This window comes from Acyrthosiphon pisum, chromosome A1, assembly GCF_005508785.2.
Source record: "Acyrthosiphon pisum isolate AL4f chromosome A1, pea_aphid_22Mar2018_4r6ur, whole genome shotgun sequence".
Lineage (NCBI taxonomy): Eukaryota > Metazoa > Arthropoda > Insecta > Hemiptera > Aphididae > Acyrthosiphon > Acyrthosiphon pisum.
The window spans coordinates 122,474,606-122,494,012 of record NC_042494.1 but is presented as its reverse complement, the minus strand read 5'-3'; the positions used below and the strand labels follow the sequence as shown (position 1 = coordinate 122,494,012).

Sequence of the window (19,407 nt, the reverse complement as noted above, 5' to 3'; positions counted from 1 at the left end):
AATATATTAATTTAATTTGTCTTCGCAGATTGCAATTAACATAGGATATATTTAGAGTATTATAGTCTGAAATATTATTTTGTTCACTGCTCCATTACAACAAATATAAATAAAACCATTTAACTGCTGTTATCAATTATTACTTATCAACATTAATAAAGTTTACTAAAAAAAAGGGAAAATACGATTTCAAACAATTATTCCACTACATTTCTTTGATTTAAGATTAACGATTTGTTTGTTTTTGCTCTATTAGCTTTCAATTCTGAACAGTTAAAACATCAAGCTTTACTTCAAAAACGAACATTTAAAGGCTTTTTCATGTTTTGATTCTTTTTGATGGAAAACTACGGTAAAATTACTTCAATCAATAAGCCTCAAAAATCAGCCAAATAAATACACACAAGCAGTAATAAACGTTTAAATTTTTTTAGACTTTGTGTACATAATTTTTAATAATTAACAAAATATATATGCTACTAAAAATGTGCATAATATTCACGACGCGATAACCTACGATAAAAATTATATATTATAATCACTATAATTAACTCAGCTTAATAGCTGTAATATATAAGCTTACCTATAATTTTTTTTTAAATTTAGATGGTTATAAAAAAATGTAATTACTTATTTATTGATTTAAAAATATTAATTTGATAGCATGCAACCGTATAGTATATATTATATTATAATACTATACATTTACGTATTTTACATTATCATTTATTATTATTTACTTATAATAAAATAAAAAAAATCTAATTTATTAATTATAAAAATATGTAGGATTAATGGAAACCATAAATTATATGTTAAGCAATCATAAATTGTATTGATAAATATTAAAATAACTATTGTCATCAATCTGGGAATCGATTCGGACGTTTCGGGACGAATTTGGATATTTCAGAATAAAATATAAAATATAAATTATTTTTAATTAATTAAATTCATGTAGGTACAAGCAATTTAAAAGTTTAAGTCATTTGCTGTGCTGAATCACGTAGATACTCTCTAAAATAATTTCAGAGGAAACGTTCTAAAGACTTAATTTAAAAGGTAACGGCTGTAGTGTTTAAGAATTCAAAGAAAGATACTAGTTTACTTGACTTTGGAATTTTAGTAACAATAATGAATAAAGAATTTACATATACATAGGTTTTAATAGACATATTTATAGTTAGCAGAATAGGGCGTGTATGTGTATATTACGCACACGCCAAACATCTTGAATTATACATTTGTCCGGAAATAATTTATAACTCAGACAGGACACCAGACATATTATGTACAACTATATTATGGAATATAATAAGGTAGGTACATCATTTCAGTGTGTACAGTGTGTACACTAAGATACCTAGTAAATAATAATTATACAGTAAAATCCTACCTATCTTTTTTTAATTTTATTATAGCACGCAATGCAATGTCCCGTTAAATAATGTGCTTGTTTTTTTTTTTTTACTCTGCCAATGGTTAAGTTTGGGTAGAAACATGATGTCTCAAAATGAAGTCCAAGGAAGCCTCAGGATCGATTGGAAATAGGATATAATATTATAATATATAGGTAGTATTTCAGTACCTAATTTGAAAGAGAATATAAAATATTATTGAAATTTATTTCAAATGCATTTAGAGGAAAAAATAGCTGGGTAATAAATTAGGAAAATAATAATTCAGTTGGGCATAGGCTATAAGTTATAATAACGTGATGTTGTTACTGTTGTTCATAAATAATGCGGTTTTTAATCGGATATATAATAGGTACCTAATAAACACATACAAAATGAATAACTCGAGTAAATAAATAAAATACAATATGGTTGTAATGATGTCTATTGATTTTGTAAACAATTATATTCAAATAGGGGAGAAAAGGATGTTATTATAATTATATTATACTTATAGATAATAATAAATACAACTGATACGTTAGGTTATGTTAGCTTAGATAGGTATATTTTCACGGACCACATACACGTTTGTAAATATTTTGGTTACCAATAATTGTAATTTCAATATTATTTGTTTTGTTTTTTTCCCCATTTTCGTTTGGGTAATCACTAAATTCCCAGGCGTTTAAATACGATTGATTGATTGCATAATATGTATACTAAAATTGAAACTGGAAATTATAGAAGTGATCAGCTGTTGTAACCTCATACAACAATGGTATTTTGTCAATAATTGAAAATTGAGATTAATGACAAAAGACACCAATACACTCGTTGTTCAAAACAAATAGAAGAATTCAAATAAATAATTTATTATGTTTGATTACCCCAAAATAACACTTATAGTTTTTATGATTAACTTTTTTTTTGTGTTGTTCAATAGTAGTATTAATCAGACTGTCCAAGCTATGCTAAAATAGTGAAATCTATATAATATTATGTACGCATTTCCAATTTTAATAACCAAGTTTAATTGGGATGTAAATTATTTCAAGAGACTTTCTTAGAATCAAAAAAAAATTCCCATTGTAACATAAATTCAATATCAATGAGAAAAAATAAAAACGTCTTTATCGACTCCAATAGATAAAATATTCTGAATAGGCTATAAAACAATATTTTACCGCTGCTGGTGGCAGGTCACCCTTTTTCACAATACAATACGTTTATATTATTATGATTTCAAAAGAATCATTTATAAATATTTCTCAATTTATATTATATTTTATTAAATATTCAATACTTCATCTTTGAGGTGGTCGAGGTGTTCTGAAAATATTTTATATAAGAAACCCTTAATAATTTATAACCTATGGTTCTAATATCTTGAGACAAATACATTAATTATATTATGTAATCTATTATTACGTATCTATATTGATTATAGGCTATAGGAACCAGCGTATTACAGATTTTATGTTTTCAAGACCACATAATTTTAAAGGACTTATGAAGTTTTAAATTGCAAAACAATATATACTACGGACGCAGTCATAAAAATTAATTAAATTAATAAAAAAAAAATAGCATTAGAATAAAAAATTATTCATTGAACAAACAAAATTAAAACACAAAAAAAGTTTTCTTCAGAAGTATTCAAATTAATAATACAATTTCTCGCAATTAAAAGTAGCACATTTCCAATGAGCACCTTTCTAAGATTGTTCACCAAAACTACATAAATTATAAGTTATCTTATTATATTACTACAGTACTGCACAAATAAATTATAATATAAGTTTTTAGCATTTAGAGTATAAACTCTAATTAAATAATCAATAAAATGTACACACTGTGACTATGATATACGCATTTAAAATATTAATTCACACGTATTACAAAATTATGTTAAGTATTTAGACATAATAATGGGAACTAGAATTAAAGTAAATTAAAATATATTATCATGTATTTGATTTATTCATTTTATTACTATTCGTAATCAATAACTCATGTGAGGATAAATTATTAATTCTCCTCTACGATTATCATTGTCAACGTTTCGAAGGTAAAATGCACGCACAATCAGTGGTGGTTCAAAGTATATTCTATTTAAGGTAAGCGTAGACGTATTATAATTAATATATTTGCACACATCGCTACAATAATAAATTACTAAATTTTCATACTTCACACACCATCAATAATAAAATCAAACAACATACATCTGTGTGTGTACATCTGTGTAAGACTAATTTCAGAACTATACAGAATAGTCAATATGAACTTAGATTGAGTGTCAAAAATTAATCAAGACGTAGCTTAGGTAGGTACACGTCGTTGTATTTTAGTCTTAATAATAAAAATCACGTGTAAAAACAAAATTGCTAGTAAATATTTAAACAAAACATATAAAACATAATTCATTCAGTATAGTAGAGACGAATAACATACATAATATAATAATATATAATGTGTAGGTGCGTGGAAACAGGAGAAGAAATGAGAGAATGCTATTTGTGAACCACACGTAAGTTAAAGATTTTACGGAACAGCAAAACGCGGGTTAATAAAGTTGTCGACTTAAGGGCGGATGAAGGGTTTTAACTGAACTAGCTAATCCTTCAGACCAGTCTCCCTTCATTCCCTAATTACATCTCTAAAAACTCAAATAGAGATGTATTTAATTTCATTCAAAATGAGTAGTAAGATAATAAAGAGCATAATATGTAGGAACCTATTGACATTCTGTAAATCATAGAATATTAATTATAGCTTTGCAAACAATAATTATATTTATTGCCGACATGAAGATTTTCTACGATATTTTCATAAATTAAAATTATTGATACACTTGTGTCGAGAACTTGAATCTAAAAGTAGACTTTTTAAGTTGTTAAACTTTTTTGTCATTCCAAAAACAACAAAGAATATTACTATGCTAAAAGTAATGTCAAAATCATACCGCGCTCATGTCATAATATTATAATATATGTCTGTTATTTAAAAAAAATATATTTTTCTTTCCAACAGGTACTCATTAATTGTTATTTTTAGCAAACTCATTTATAATGATTACTTATTTTCGATTTGAATTCATGATTTAATATTCAAACGATATTTAATTAAACATACTTGATGAATATTTTATAATAATATAGTTATAATATGGGTACACAAGGATAACTTTAGCAAATAATATTGTGTTAAGTTCAATATTTATAACTAAGACATTATTAAAAATATTTTTCTGTTTAATCATAATTAATATTCTAAAAAGTAAAAATTAAAATCAATTGTAAATATAGATATTTTGTCAATGTAGCTATTTCTAAATTTCTAATCAAAATCCTATAGAAAAATATAAACTATTGAAAATAAAATAAATAAATTACAAGAAAAAAAAATTGTAATAAATTTAATTTGCCAATTATGAAGTTTCTTGTTTAAATAATTTTATAAAATTTAAAAATATGAAACTGTAATCTATAAAGTATAAGGTTATAAATAATAACTATAATCTAATACACGTATTTTCAATATATGACCTTGCAAACATTAATATTTTTATTGTATAGTTACTAAATGAAACGTAATAGCTAAAGCGTTTTAGCTTCAATAGGTAGGTACTTATAAAAAAATAATTACTTTTATTTTAAGTACTTGATAGCTTATTATATCCTTATTCCTCCCTCTTTATGTATGTTATACGATCATAAAAGAGCTAAAACTTAAAACCCACTTCATGACTTCATGTACATAACAAACATTTTTATATAAATAAAAAAAATTTACTAAAAATTAACTTCATACAGATTTATATCAAACCCCATTTGAGATGTATTTTAAAATATCAATTTATTCCTTAGAGGTGCCTTAGGTAATATTGTTTTGTTTAAGTTTGAGTATAGATAAATTTACTTTAATATTAACTAAACACACATAATTGGGTTGTTGAACGCAAATTTGCCAGGTTTGTTGTACGTTTGTAGATAACATATCTCGGTTCAGCACCGCACCCTCTTAACACTGACTTAGCACAAAAATAAAAACGAAGAAAAATGTACGTTTTAGTAAAGCTAAAAACTAATTATAAATCATTATAATTAGGAACGCACGTGTTATTGTAGGTACTTATTGTGAAAACGATAATAGTTTATAACTATTATACCGAGGCATGACTCATGTTGTAGACGTGTATTAAAATCTATAAACATTATATAATCATTAATCACAATAAATTCACAAGCTATAACTAAAATTAAATTTAATATTAATATAATAAAACAAAGCAAATCCAAGAATTAATTTGAATGACGCGAGTACCTATAATATTATACAGAGAGCCCTTTGAAACGTTGGAGTCGATTGGTTATTTTTTTTTGTTACATTCTATAGGGATATTTTTTTTAATGACAAAATTCACAACTTCCCGTATACCGACATTCGCTTGTGACTCGTACCACTATATATTCCGTCCGTTCCGGATGTTTACGAACGTGTCAGATTGAAGTTCAACTTTTAGTCTCACAATTCAAAAACTACACTGAAGTCCATACATGATTTAGGTTTTTTTCGTGATTTTCAGTTTCCACTAGGTATGTTTACATAATATTTATTGACTATTGTGATTTTCAATGACCTCGGAAGCATCATGCCACAATTATACGAACATTTTAAATACACGTAAATGCAATATCTATACTAGGTATATTGTTATATTATAATTTATAGATACTAAAAATAGAATAATATAATAAGATTAAAATTATCAAACATCCAGTGTCAATTACCTCAAAACAATTGTGCTTTTGGGAGAAATTGTTATTTAATATTTCATAATATATGCAATATAGTAATAATAATATTACATAATCTACGTAGGTAATTTGATAATTGTATATTATAGGCGATAGGCATAATATTACCTATGTACTTACATGGGTAAGTAATATTGTGATAAAAATATTATTTGAATACGAATGTATAAACGTTTGAAATAATCACTGATATAATACTCTATAATAATCACCACAAATTTCCATGAACAATTTTAAATTAAAAACAAAAAAGAACAGTTAACTTTATTGTAAGTGTAGGTGTGATAGTTTATAACTAATAAGTCTATATTAATTACTATAATTTTTAAACCATATGTATCCATAATATCTATAATTCTGTAATTATAATGAACGATTACTCTTAGGAAGCAGTACTCAAAGCTTAATAACTCAGAAACTATCATTAAAACCATGGTCTTCATTCATAATAATCAATGATAAAGAGCTTGTATCACTACAGTGTCCACTCTTTAAGTTAATGTTTATGTTTAGTCAATGGACTATTTAAGCATAGGTACTTAAAAATTCCAAAATTCATAATTTGTGTAAATTGATTACTATAGGAAATAGGAAAACATAGGGATAAATATGTTTTGTGAATCACTCTCTATATAACGATCATTATGTAAAATAATCGCTATATGCCTATATTTATTATTTTATCGAATCGAGATATATAATTAAATATTTATATGACAAAGTTACATAAAGATTAATACATATTTTGTAGGTAGTACAGTATTATATTTATTATTAGTTAGAAGCAACGTTATATGACTATGAATACAGTCTGATTTATATCATATTAATTGTATTTTCTACAGGTAGGTAATAATACTTTTGTGGACGTGCGACACATATAATATACATATAATTATTTTTGTTGCTGATGTTTATTTTCAATTAGTAAATATAATATACTAATATATAATGTGTAATTTAAAATATGTTTTAGTGCCTAAACAATGTTATTTATTCGTCTTCATTTAATTGATGAAGTTTTCCAAAAAATGTATAGCCGTATGGATGTAATTTTTATAACAATAATTATTTATTGATATTATTGATAATTGTATTTTTAGAAAATTGCTTATATATAATAATTTAAGAGGATATCATCACACAATTTATTATTTCTCTCTGACCCACGCACAACGTAGAAAAGTTACGTTCGGCAGAACATATTGTTTGTTATCATTATTACTAAAATGAATTTAATTTATCTATTGTATAAATTATCGTTAAAATTTTAGAATATTATCAGCAGTGTTTATACGTTAACATTTTTACGATATTATAATTTTTATGCAAATTTTTTATATGTGTAGGTATTATTACAATTTAAAAATGCTAATATATTGCAGGAAAGTTGAAATTTTGTAAAAAAATCCAATATATTAAGTACAAATACAGATAAATTCCTTAACATTTAAGTTTAATAGTAGGTCAATTCACTTGAATAATTAAAGTTAACAACACAAGATTCCTTAATCTGCTACAAGTGTATGTTCACACATTTTTAATTTTTCCCGTGGGTCAGCGAAAGAAAACAAATAGGTAAATGTTGATACCCTCTTACCCCTGATAAAATACTTATGTCAGGTTGCACAAAACATTTAATGAATCTGCAATAGTGAGCTAATAGTCCCTTAAACAAGATTTAGTGGCCCACGATTGGTTCATTAAATTTTTAGTGAACCATCAAATTTAATAAATTGTTTATGCAGCCCAGCATTAGTCTTTTTAGTTCATAACACGCATTTTTATAAAAATAATTCATCCTATTTTTATTTTGAAAAATCGTTATTATTGAATCAATTATTGCATGCCATATGAAAAAAATATCATAAGCTGCATGAAATTATATGAAATTAGGTTATAATTTGTTTAATTTTTATTATTTAAAATATGTTATATTCATTAAGATGTATAATATATTATATTCCTATTAAATTTTACAACTGTATGTTTAAGATTACAAATTTGATTCTGAAAGTCGATTAGAAGATTAGAAGTAGAAGATTAGTCAGTGTTATACAATTGAAGCTTTTACTTTAATTCACTGAGTAGGACCTTAAACGTTCGAAATTTATTTTATACCTGTCGATGGTGTAAATTGTTACTCTACCAGTGTCATAAAGGCATTGCACTGGTATTATCTTACAGTGGTGCCGCTTTTCAAGTGAGAACTATTATAGTATTATAGTGCATAATAGTGAGAACATTTTTTTTGGAAATTCTGTGCTATGAATATTAAACGTGAATCTATCTTTAAACCACGTGACAACAATTATTCGCAGTTGATCCAAAATACAAAATGAAAATTATTTTTCGACATTCATTAAAAATAAGAAATTAAATAATCACCTAGGTACCCTATGAGGAACATGTTATGTATTTTAATAACTGAAACTACTCGAGAGTATTAACGATGCGATTTAAATATATATTTAGTCCTTAATAGTTTGAATGCACTCATGTGCGTAGTGCATATTATACCGTGTCGGTTAATTTTATCCACGACAATAGAATCTATAGACTTCGCATATTTCATTTTTTCTGTGTCTGAAGTTTTCGATAGCCATTAACTATTAAGAAGTCATATAATACAAAAGCAGAACCTGATTTAATTCCAGAAATAATTTTCCCTAGTTCTTTGCTCTTATTGTATACGCTAGCTAATCCAATTTTGGACTATTTATTTAATTGTCTCTTTGAATTTTTCCTGCCCTTTTCGAAAACTAGTTTTTATATTATGTCTAATACTATAATTTAGTAACTCCTAGGGACTAAAGAACTGTACGGTCCCATAAAAAAAAAATCTTTTTAAATGACAACATAAAGGTGGTCTGTTTGTATAATATTTTGCAACCTATAACAGTGTACTGATTTAAAATTAATAAAGATTAAAGAATACACCACGTGTGGAGATAGTTTAAATAATTTAAGCTTAGCAAATTTTAGCTACATATTCATATACTTTTTTCTGTTGCTACAAAATAGTCTATTATGCAACTCGTGGGTAATAGATAAAATTTGTATGAATTATATAAATGAAAAACTAAAACTGACAACCACTTAAATAGTAATTTTTCATTTTTAGGCATCAAAAAATGTACATTAGTGCAAACGAAAAGAAAGATTATTCGTTTTACTGAAATATATTTGAAAAAAAATTAAACATGATAAGGATATGTTTCTATCCAGTTATTAATCTAAATAAACATACTTCAAATCCCATTAAAAAAAAAAAAGCCATAAACCTCATTCGAAAATATGGTTTGTAATAATGTGACTTTAGTTAACATGAAAACCTCTATGTTTTAATTAAATTAAATAACAGTTGTATCCTAGTGAAACTTAACAATTCTAAACATACTGCCTTTGTGCTGTTATATTCAAAACGACAAACCAAAAGGAAATTAACAAAAACATAAAAATGTAATAAAAAATTAATCAGATGTACCTACGCTATACAAAAATTTATATTTTGTGGCTGAGTATTATGTTACATTTTTTATACCAATGATATATATTGTCTACCTTTCTTAAATTGTATAAGCTATACACTTATTTTCATTTGTACCAATTTTACCGGACATTTTTACTCAAGAAAAAAATATTTTTATAATTCTATATCTAAAATTGTTTTAAGTACCTATGTCCTACGTATATAATATGATTACAATTTGTAATAGCTAAATTATTACCTATGAGCATAATAAAATTATAACGCTTAAAATGAGAATCAATTTATGTAGGGGAAACCCAGGCAGAGTGATAGGTTAATTTGAGTTGTCAAAATATGGCAATAACATTTTACTCGAACAATTATTAAATACATTTTAACTTAAAATGCTTATCAAAATTACATATTTCAACTTTGGGAAATAAAAAAAAAAATTGGGAAATGCGTTAAATTGTTCAGTTTTTCCAAGTATCTGGACAAAATGAAACATATTTTAAACATTTTTAGAACAACTAATTATTTTTATGGACAATTTTAACAAGTAATATTATTTTTAAATTTGTATTCATACTTCGAGACATGATATAGTTTATAACTAAATAGTTAGGTAAACAAACCTATATTCACAAAAGGGAATCATGATATAACAACTTAGTAAACATTTTACCCTTTCATCTTACAACATACCATATTAATTCAAAATACTTGTAAATATAAATTCATAAAAATAATAAAACAAATGACCATAATTGCCGGGTTTAAGATCAATAAAAAAAAAATATTATTATTATTATATTAAGAGGTACATCTAAATATTTATATTATTTATACATTAATTTACCTTTACTTTGATTAATTGTTTCTTAAAAATATATATAAATTTTTATTTTTTGACCAGGACTTGAGCTGACTGTCCTACCCTACTTCGTCAAATACATTTTAAAGTTCCACCACGCCTCACTAGAAACACTCCTCCATTCTATATTCCATTTTCTTAATCTAATTATTTATTAAACTCCCCTATTATCGTCTTATGCGTATTGCTGCTGAATACCTTATCTTTAATTATCCTTAAGCAAATTCGTCTACTGGGTCTTAACTAACATTATTTATAAATAATGTTACATTTACTTGTTGTTATATCACTACTTATCGTTGAGTTATTGTAAATATCTTTTATATATTTCACATTGTTTTGGGCCCCGGCCTGTATCTTATTAGCAAAAAAAAACTATGTCTTCATTTATTTTAGGAAATGTGTTTATTGATTTCAACTTAAATAACTTTTTTTTGTATAAAACATGCAATGATACTTAATATAGATGACTTTAAACGTTTCCTGGTCAAAACTTCTAGAACTTCATAATATTATGTTTAATAGTATATTATAAAATATATTAATTTAACATAGGTACACACGCAGAATATAGCAAACGGCTTACTTAAATTAAATATTTATAATTAATAAAATCAAGAGTAAACTTTAAACAATTTTTTAGGGAATAATTTGTAGTTATTAGCTTATAATTTACATTACATACTATATTGGTGTACCACATAGTTTGAATACGAAATTTTTTATGAGAGTTAATAATATATTCATATTTTTTTTTCAAGCCGAAAAAATACCATAGGACTTAGCCTGGATTTTAAGATATCCCTATTGTGTGTTATATAGCCGAGTTATCTTATAACAAGTAAAGAAAAATAACATATTATTATTGTATGCGACAATGTTCTAGAAACATAATGCCATCGAAAGCCTCGATTTTACATCATTCGTGTATTATTTATTTTTATTTACTATTTTGTATTTCAATACACTTCACTAAATACCTTAAAATAACATACGTCATATTAAATATAAATACATACTCGTATAATATGTCATATAATACATTAAATTAGGTATTATCTATTGTACATGCCAATTGCACAAATATAATAATATTGATCACTTCATTGAAACTAAACTAAACCATCGGATTGTTATAAGACTCGTATTATAGAAATATAATAATTTCATTACGATTTTTAAAATTTTACATATGTTTGTAATAGTACCTGCGTGGTAAATAAAAAAAACTATCCATACAACTTTAAATCAGTATTTTCAGATCAATAAAATTTAATTTATTGAGATTTCTTGAGGTCCGAATGACTATTTGCCTACGACTATTATAAAAATGAAAAATTTAACGAACTAATTTGTATTGTGTTAGAACTCGGTAAAACGTTCGACAGTCAATAAGGGAAATTTCAATTGATTCTGCTTCATTTCCTGACATTGAGAATATTGAGAACAATTTGAATTTGAGAACAATACAGAAAATTACCATGCTTTATAATTGCTTATATCGTGGTTGATGTTGGCTTGAAACTTTGTAACAATTCATATCAGAATGGATGAAACTATTATCATAAATAAAATAAAAGGAAATAAAAGGAAATAATGGTGATTTAAGAGCATTCGAAACATATTAATAATTACTTACTACCTAATTTAGTATTATTATTTTAATTAATTAACAAGAATTTTCAAGGAATAAATTCCGAACAAAGTAAATTTTAGTTGTATAACAGAAATCCCTGTAACTTATAATTATTTTCTCTAACTAAACAATGTTACACATTATATAGAATTGAAATCAAAGCGTATGATATAACTAATCATATAGTTTTATTAGTTATAAATTATGTCGATGGTGAAAGTCTTAATAACATTTAAACAGTCCAAAACAATAGTGCTTAATGTGTAATAATAACTAAGTTAAGATTTTATTAGGTAATGCAAGATTAATATAATGTATTAGAACTCAGAAGCAATAGATTCGTACACCTTATGTAAAGTATGAGATATAATTTTTAAACTTTATTAAATTAGATCCTGAATTATAGATCAACCTTTATGATTGATTTTTACAAAAAAATAACTTTCAAATAACGGTTGTGTATTGTGTAGCAGACAACATAACAATTTGTATCATTAATATGATTGGACTTAGAATAATACACATACATTTTATTACAACTTGAATATAACTTATTACGAGAATTGTAGTACCATAATATTTAAATTTTTTGTCTCATCTTATGTAATATCAGACAACATTTATTAAACTTATACAAACAAATAGTAAACAAATCAAAAAACTATTTCAATTTCTCTGTCATATTAAATACCTATCTATATATTTTAGTCTATGGGATAGCCAAAAATGCACTCTAAGTAGTAACCAAAAATTTAGAATTATTTTAAAAAAAAATCTTCTCGTAAAAATTCAATAAAAAAAAAAATGAGCTAGTGGATGTCGCTCTGCTGTACATTAAGTTACAAGTATTTCGATAAAATTAATGGGAATTTTAAATTTTAACCTCCTCAATGCAACAACAATATTCACTTTCCCATCGAACAAGATATTGAAGTTGAAAATCGAAGCATTATTTCGACTACTTATCGTGTACACAGACACATAAAAATAAAAAAATACACACATCATTGTAAAATCAATACATTCATCGTTCCACTCAGAATCTAAAAAAATACATTTGAGGTTTTTTCTCAGATACATGGTATTTAAAATGCTATTGAGATGAAGTTTATAATGGTTATAGACTTTATATCTAAGCTAAATTTTGTCGAACGTTACATTTAGTATACCCAAATAATATAAATAATAAGATTTTCAAGAAAAAAATTGTTTTTAAATTTAGATTCAGAGCGGGGCGATGAATGTATAGATTTTACAATGATGTGGGTTTTATTTTTATTATTATTTTTATTTGTGTCTGTCGTCACCTTTTGGGACATTTTCTTCAACAGCATCTTTTCTGGTAGGAAAGTTATACTAGTCGGTACTTTTAGGGGGTCAAAAGTAAAAACTCCCAATAATTTTCAAGTGCCACTGTGTCAGAAAAAAAATTAATTGAGGAAAAACTGACATTTTTACACAAAACCAGTTTTTGAAAAAAATTAAATTTTGTTTTTTAGTGTAACTCTATAAACAATAATCGTAGATAAGTTTATATTAGCAATTTCTATGTACCATAACATTTTCGAAATACTGTGACTTTTTTGAGCTATTTATAGTGATAAGAAAATATTTAAATTATTGTCGATAAAAAAAGCTTTGTTTGGTCAAAATTTGAAAATGTAAAATGTAATAACTTATTGTTAGTGAAAATTAACAAAAAAATTGAACGTAAATACACAATATTTTTTTTGTCTGAATTTAAAATGTTGACAAAATTCATCGAACTCTAGAAAATTGGAAAATCATTTCAAGTTTAATATTCATAAAAATGTGTCTATTTATAGTTTTATAGCTATTGATTGAAATTTAAAACAATAGGATTCTTATAAATAGTTTATACTGTAACCAACTAAACTACAATATATATAAACACAGTTGTTTCTTATATACATTTTAAGTTTAAATTTGGACGGAATTACATATTAAAGCCAACAACGGTTTTAGTTATTTTATTATAATTTAAAAATATTATCCATGGGTATATGCAACTTTTAGAGTATTTTATTATATTTTATTCACACAATGACATTTTCAATTCTAAGTTTTTTGCCAAAAAAATTGTTTGTCTGCGACTTTATACGTATATTACATTAATTGCCATTTACATTATTGTAGATAATTATTATATGATATACTAAGTATACAACTATAGGTATTAGTGCCATAATGACCGTTATAGTTATAACTAAATATTTTTTGTCTGCTTGATTTCTATTATAATTGAGACATATAGAAACTTTTTATTAGTTTTAAAAATAATAGTTTTTGTGTTATTTAATGCTTTCAGACATTCTTGTTCTGCAATCTTAAATAATCAAACTAAATTAATTGTGAATGGGATTCCGTTTGCTTTATTTTTGGTCACATACGGTTTTTATGAGAAATTACTTTATTAAATTAAGTATATATTATTATGTAATAGGTAATAAGTAATAAATATAGTATTAATCTAACTAATCTTGTATTCAAATAATATCAAGTCATAATAATCACTATAACTAGTAATTATTACATCATATTATACAAAATTGTAAGCTTTAAATTTCAAATTTCCAATCATAGATTTATATCAGACATATAAAAACTAAAATTAATAAATCTTATACAATATTGTTGAAAATGAAACTGTTTAAATTTCTTGAATAAATAGGAATTATCATTATAACTTTTAATTACACGATTTCTTGTTAAAAATAAAATATGCGTTGCATATTTCAGAGTTTTTTGAGAATTTTTCTGGGTTTAAATCGAATATATAAATATGATATTTTAAAATATATTGTGAAATTATACTCAACAATAGATATATTTAAAAGTGATTTCACAATATAAAAATATTATTAATAAAACATACGATTTTGAATTTTAAATTTGAACATTTCGATGTTTTGCAATAATAAAATCAATTAAGTTTATTTTATTTGATGATACTTTTTAATCCATATACCATTACCTATGATTATAAAGGCAATTACCTTTATTAATATTATTCTTATTACACAAATATAAATTGTATTTGAGTAAACAAATATCATGTTTAAATAAAGTTTAAAATGTATAAACAATATCTAAGCGTTGTTTTTAAGTTCAAAATATTATAGGTAAATATATACGCTATAATACTGTAGAATATAATAAGAACCATTGTTCAAACTAAATAATGTGCAAATATTTATTTACTAGATAGAATTCAGAAATGTTAAATTTTGTGTAAACTAAAATATTTATTTGAACTTCGTATAAAAACTTATAGATATACCGTTGCATTAAAAATTAAAAAAACTTGTCTTACATTAATTTTTTGTTTAAATATCAGCACCAATTATATTTTAATGTTATAGTTCACTGTGGACTTTTACGATCATTTAAATACCCTTATTTTAGCCGAAAACCAAATGTTCATATTCCACGTCTTGTATACCTACGTTATAGTAATAATAGATAAAAAAGACTATTAATATTTTGTAGGACTCATATTACCATGGTAGTTTATTGGGTTTGAATCCCATTAATTTTTCAAAATTACGAAAATCTACTAACTTGTCGTATGATAAAATATTGTATTAAAAATTGAACATTCTAACTGGATGATAGTTATTTTATTCTATTATAACGTATATTATTATAATAATATTTTGGGATTTATAAATATAATATATTTATTATTTAATCACAATAATATTATTATTGATTACTATAATATTATAATATATCAATTGCACGCATGTTACATTATCATTATGTACCACCTACCTATAATAATTTACAAATACGATACAGGAAGAAGACGGCGGCGTGACGGTGTCAACGGACGTGATGGCGGTGGCGATGACTTGTGCGATCTGAGGACTTGTTGCTGCGCCCCGAAGACGGCGAAGACACGAACTTGTTGCGGCGCAGATAAACGCGAATAATAACTCGAAAATAAAATGAAAATGTCTATATATATATATAAGTACGCGTCCCCGTCGGAATCAACAGCCCCTGCCGTGTGCGCAAGGGTACAAACACGCTCGACGACGACGCCGCCGCCGACGACGGCTACAACGACGACGACGGCGCACCGGACAACCGCCGTGCCCTCTCGCCGATCGGTTGCACACGAAACACCCCAAAAATAATACTTTATCTATAATATAATAATATGCAAACGACACATAGGCCCCCCGGCAACCGTGACGACAACCATCTTCGATTTCAGATTGATATTGTTTGTTTTATTTTCAATTTTGATATGAAAAAGTTCCGTGACACCACTATATATTATTATTATTTTACCCAATGCGCCAGCCCAACAAAGAATAACATTAGGAGAACGCCTCGATTGAACTATTACAATTCACAGTTTATGATAAATATTTTAATGCTCTGAATCTATTCTTCTATAAGCTGTTCTCTTATATCGGAATAGAAGCCATCATCAATTGATACGATTATATTCTAAAATATTATTATTTAATAATAAGTTATAATAAATTAATAACTAAGCAAGGTGCCTATACAAAATGGTATAATAAAATGTGTTTTTATGTATTTTACTATTTTCAATAAAAATGTTGCATTTTTGTTGAACACAAAGAGTCTAAAGTTATTCTATAATGTAAGTGAAAAACGCTTTGATTTTATCTTAAAGCGCATCTAAAAACTTTCAAATTTTATTATTTTAATAACAAAAAAATCTCGGCATTTAATATTTATTATATTTTTACCATAAACTACACCCTAAAAAGCAAGAGTATATCATAATTAACTTAACTATATTTAGTCTTTAAATTTTAATACAACATTAACACCATTAACCATATTATTTATTTGTTGAAATTCTTCCCAATTTATATATTTTATTTATTACAGATTACAATAAAATATTACACATATTTGACATTATTTTTTTAATAAAAAAATTTCAACTTTTCTTTGAAATACAACAATTTGTGTGCTACTTTAAAGTTTAAATCAGTAGTAAAATGTTTTGTTTTTGATATTTTTAGCTTCAAAAATTGTATTAGCTATTAGTTAAAATATATTTATAAGTTATTTTTTTCTTAAGTAATATTCTTATATTTAATCAAGTTGTTACATGACAAAAAAAAAATGGAATTTATATGATTTTCGTGTTTAATTAATGGCTCCTCTAAATATTTTTAATATTTGTTGAAACATATTAAAAATGTTTAGCAAAAAACGGCCTAATAATGCCCCAAGTAGTAAACAATACATAGGTACATACAGACTACAGAGTACCTACTATGCATATTAAATTAAATAAGAAAGAGCATTTAGAATCATTATCAGGAACCTCCAACACATTACCAAAATACAAAATATAAAAAATAAACTAGAAAATATCAATTTTATAATCACAAACATAATCAACGTACTTCAAAAACTTTTCTTTGTGGACCTTAAACCTGCCCTCAATAATCGAAATGTATTCAAAATCAATTCTATTTGCAACACTAAAATAAAAAATGTTATAACTTATCATGCCTGGAGAGAATTATAATTTTTAATCCAAAATCCAAGTCCAACATTCAACAACAACCATTCAACAAGTAATACAAAATATTCAAATAAATCATATGCACAAAAAATAATAATAATAAATAATACCCTATACGATACGCCATCCTTTACTAATATCGACAATGATATATCAACAAAAATTAATTTTCTTCTAATGGGTACAAGCTAAAATCTCTTATTAAACCATTAATCTTTGCTCCAACTACAGTTATCAACATATAAATCTTTAAGTATGACTAATCAACTAATGACATAGGTAACAAACCTTTCACATACACATTGAAAACGTCTCAGGAGTGCAATTGGTATTATCCAACATAAAAGTGCACTAAAAATAACATTACAGGCAAAAAATATAAGTATTACACATTTACACTCATATCTGAAATACGACTAACTAATAACAACACTTTCATTCTGGTAATACTATACACGTATCTAACCTCGATTGAATCTGCGTCGGGACAATTCCCAATGTTCCAAGTCATCATCACTTGTGCGCCTAGACCTAACAAAGCACCGATTCATATCATATTTATATTTTAATTTTGTCAATTATAATTAATAATAATAACACAACATTGTTTTTTAATAATCTATCAATATCCCCAATATTTAACAAAAAAAATGTCTCCTATTCGGCTACACAATACATTAATTCACAAAAATAACTGCAAAAAAAATATTACAAAGATAGGTTCAATCAATAATCTAAGTATCTAACACACTTATAAGTATTCTAAAAAAATAAAACTAGATAAATATCAATTTTAAATAGAAACGTTCTCAAATTATTATAAAAACTCAACATGGATAAAAACAAAAAAAAAATTTAATCATTATCAAACTTAAACAACAATTAAGAAATGTGAATGATTCTCATCCTTTAAATTATAAAAAAGCTTATCTTAGAAGTACTAATCTAGAAGAAAAAAACCAACCTTACACTGACATAAATTTCAATTAACATTCCCATACAATAGAAGACTTAATAAACTGACCTCTTCCAATATCCTTCCCAAATGAGTATTGAACACCACCAGAATAGTATAACTAATTATAATTTTAAAAAAATTCTTTTCAAAAAAGCATCTGAACATATAACATGGTAACTAATCTTATCTTAAAAAAACTAACAAAACAATCTAATTTTTAAGTTTTTAACACATATTTACAACGCCAATCTAAACTCTTTTACTCTCCTACGTGCTGGTATAAATATAACATAATTCCAATTTTAAAACAAAACAAACTTTCTATATAAATCATATTACCTCATAAGCTTCTTCCCAACATTAATCAAAATATTGGAAAATTAATTTTTTTGTAATCATATTAGTGCTTTTTGTTGGTAGATTATTATTTTTTTAATATTATATATTAATAATTAATAATAATAATAATAATTATTATTATTATTAATAAATTATTATTATTGCTATTATTATTAGTATTGTTATTGTTGTTATTATTATTATTATTATTTATTATTATTATTATTATTATTATTATTATTATTATTATTATTATTATTATTATATTATTATTATATTATATTATATATATTATATTATATATATATATATATATATATATATATATATATATATATATATATATATATATATATATATATA

At 24.8% G+C, this 19,407-nt stretch overlaps 1 protein-coding gene across 2 annotated transcripts in view; it reads right to left on the bottom strand.

Annotated features, from left to right (window-relative positions):
- LOC100571276 overlaps positions 1-16,260 on the bottom strand; it is a 43,684-nt gene extending 27,424 nt beyond the window's left edge. The window contains exon 1 of one of the 2 annotated variants that reach the window (XM_008185231.3): positions 15,998-16,260. The gene's annotated coding sequence lies outside the window, so the exon portion shown is untranslated. The remainder of the gene's footprint in view (positions 1-15,997) is intronic. The other variant, XM_008185229.3, reaches the window with a different exon arrangement.
- Between the last annotated feature and the right edge of the window lie 3,147 nt (positions 16,261-19,407).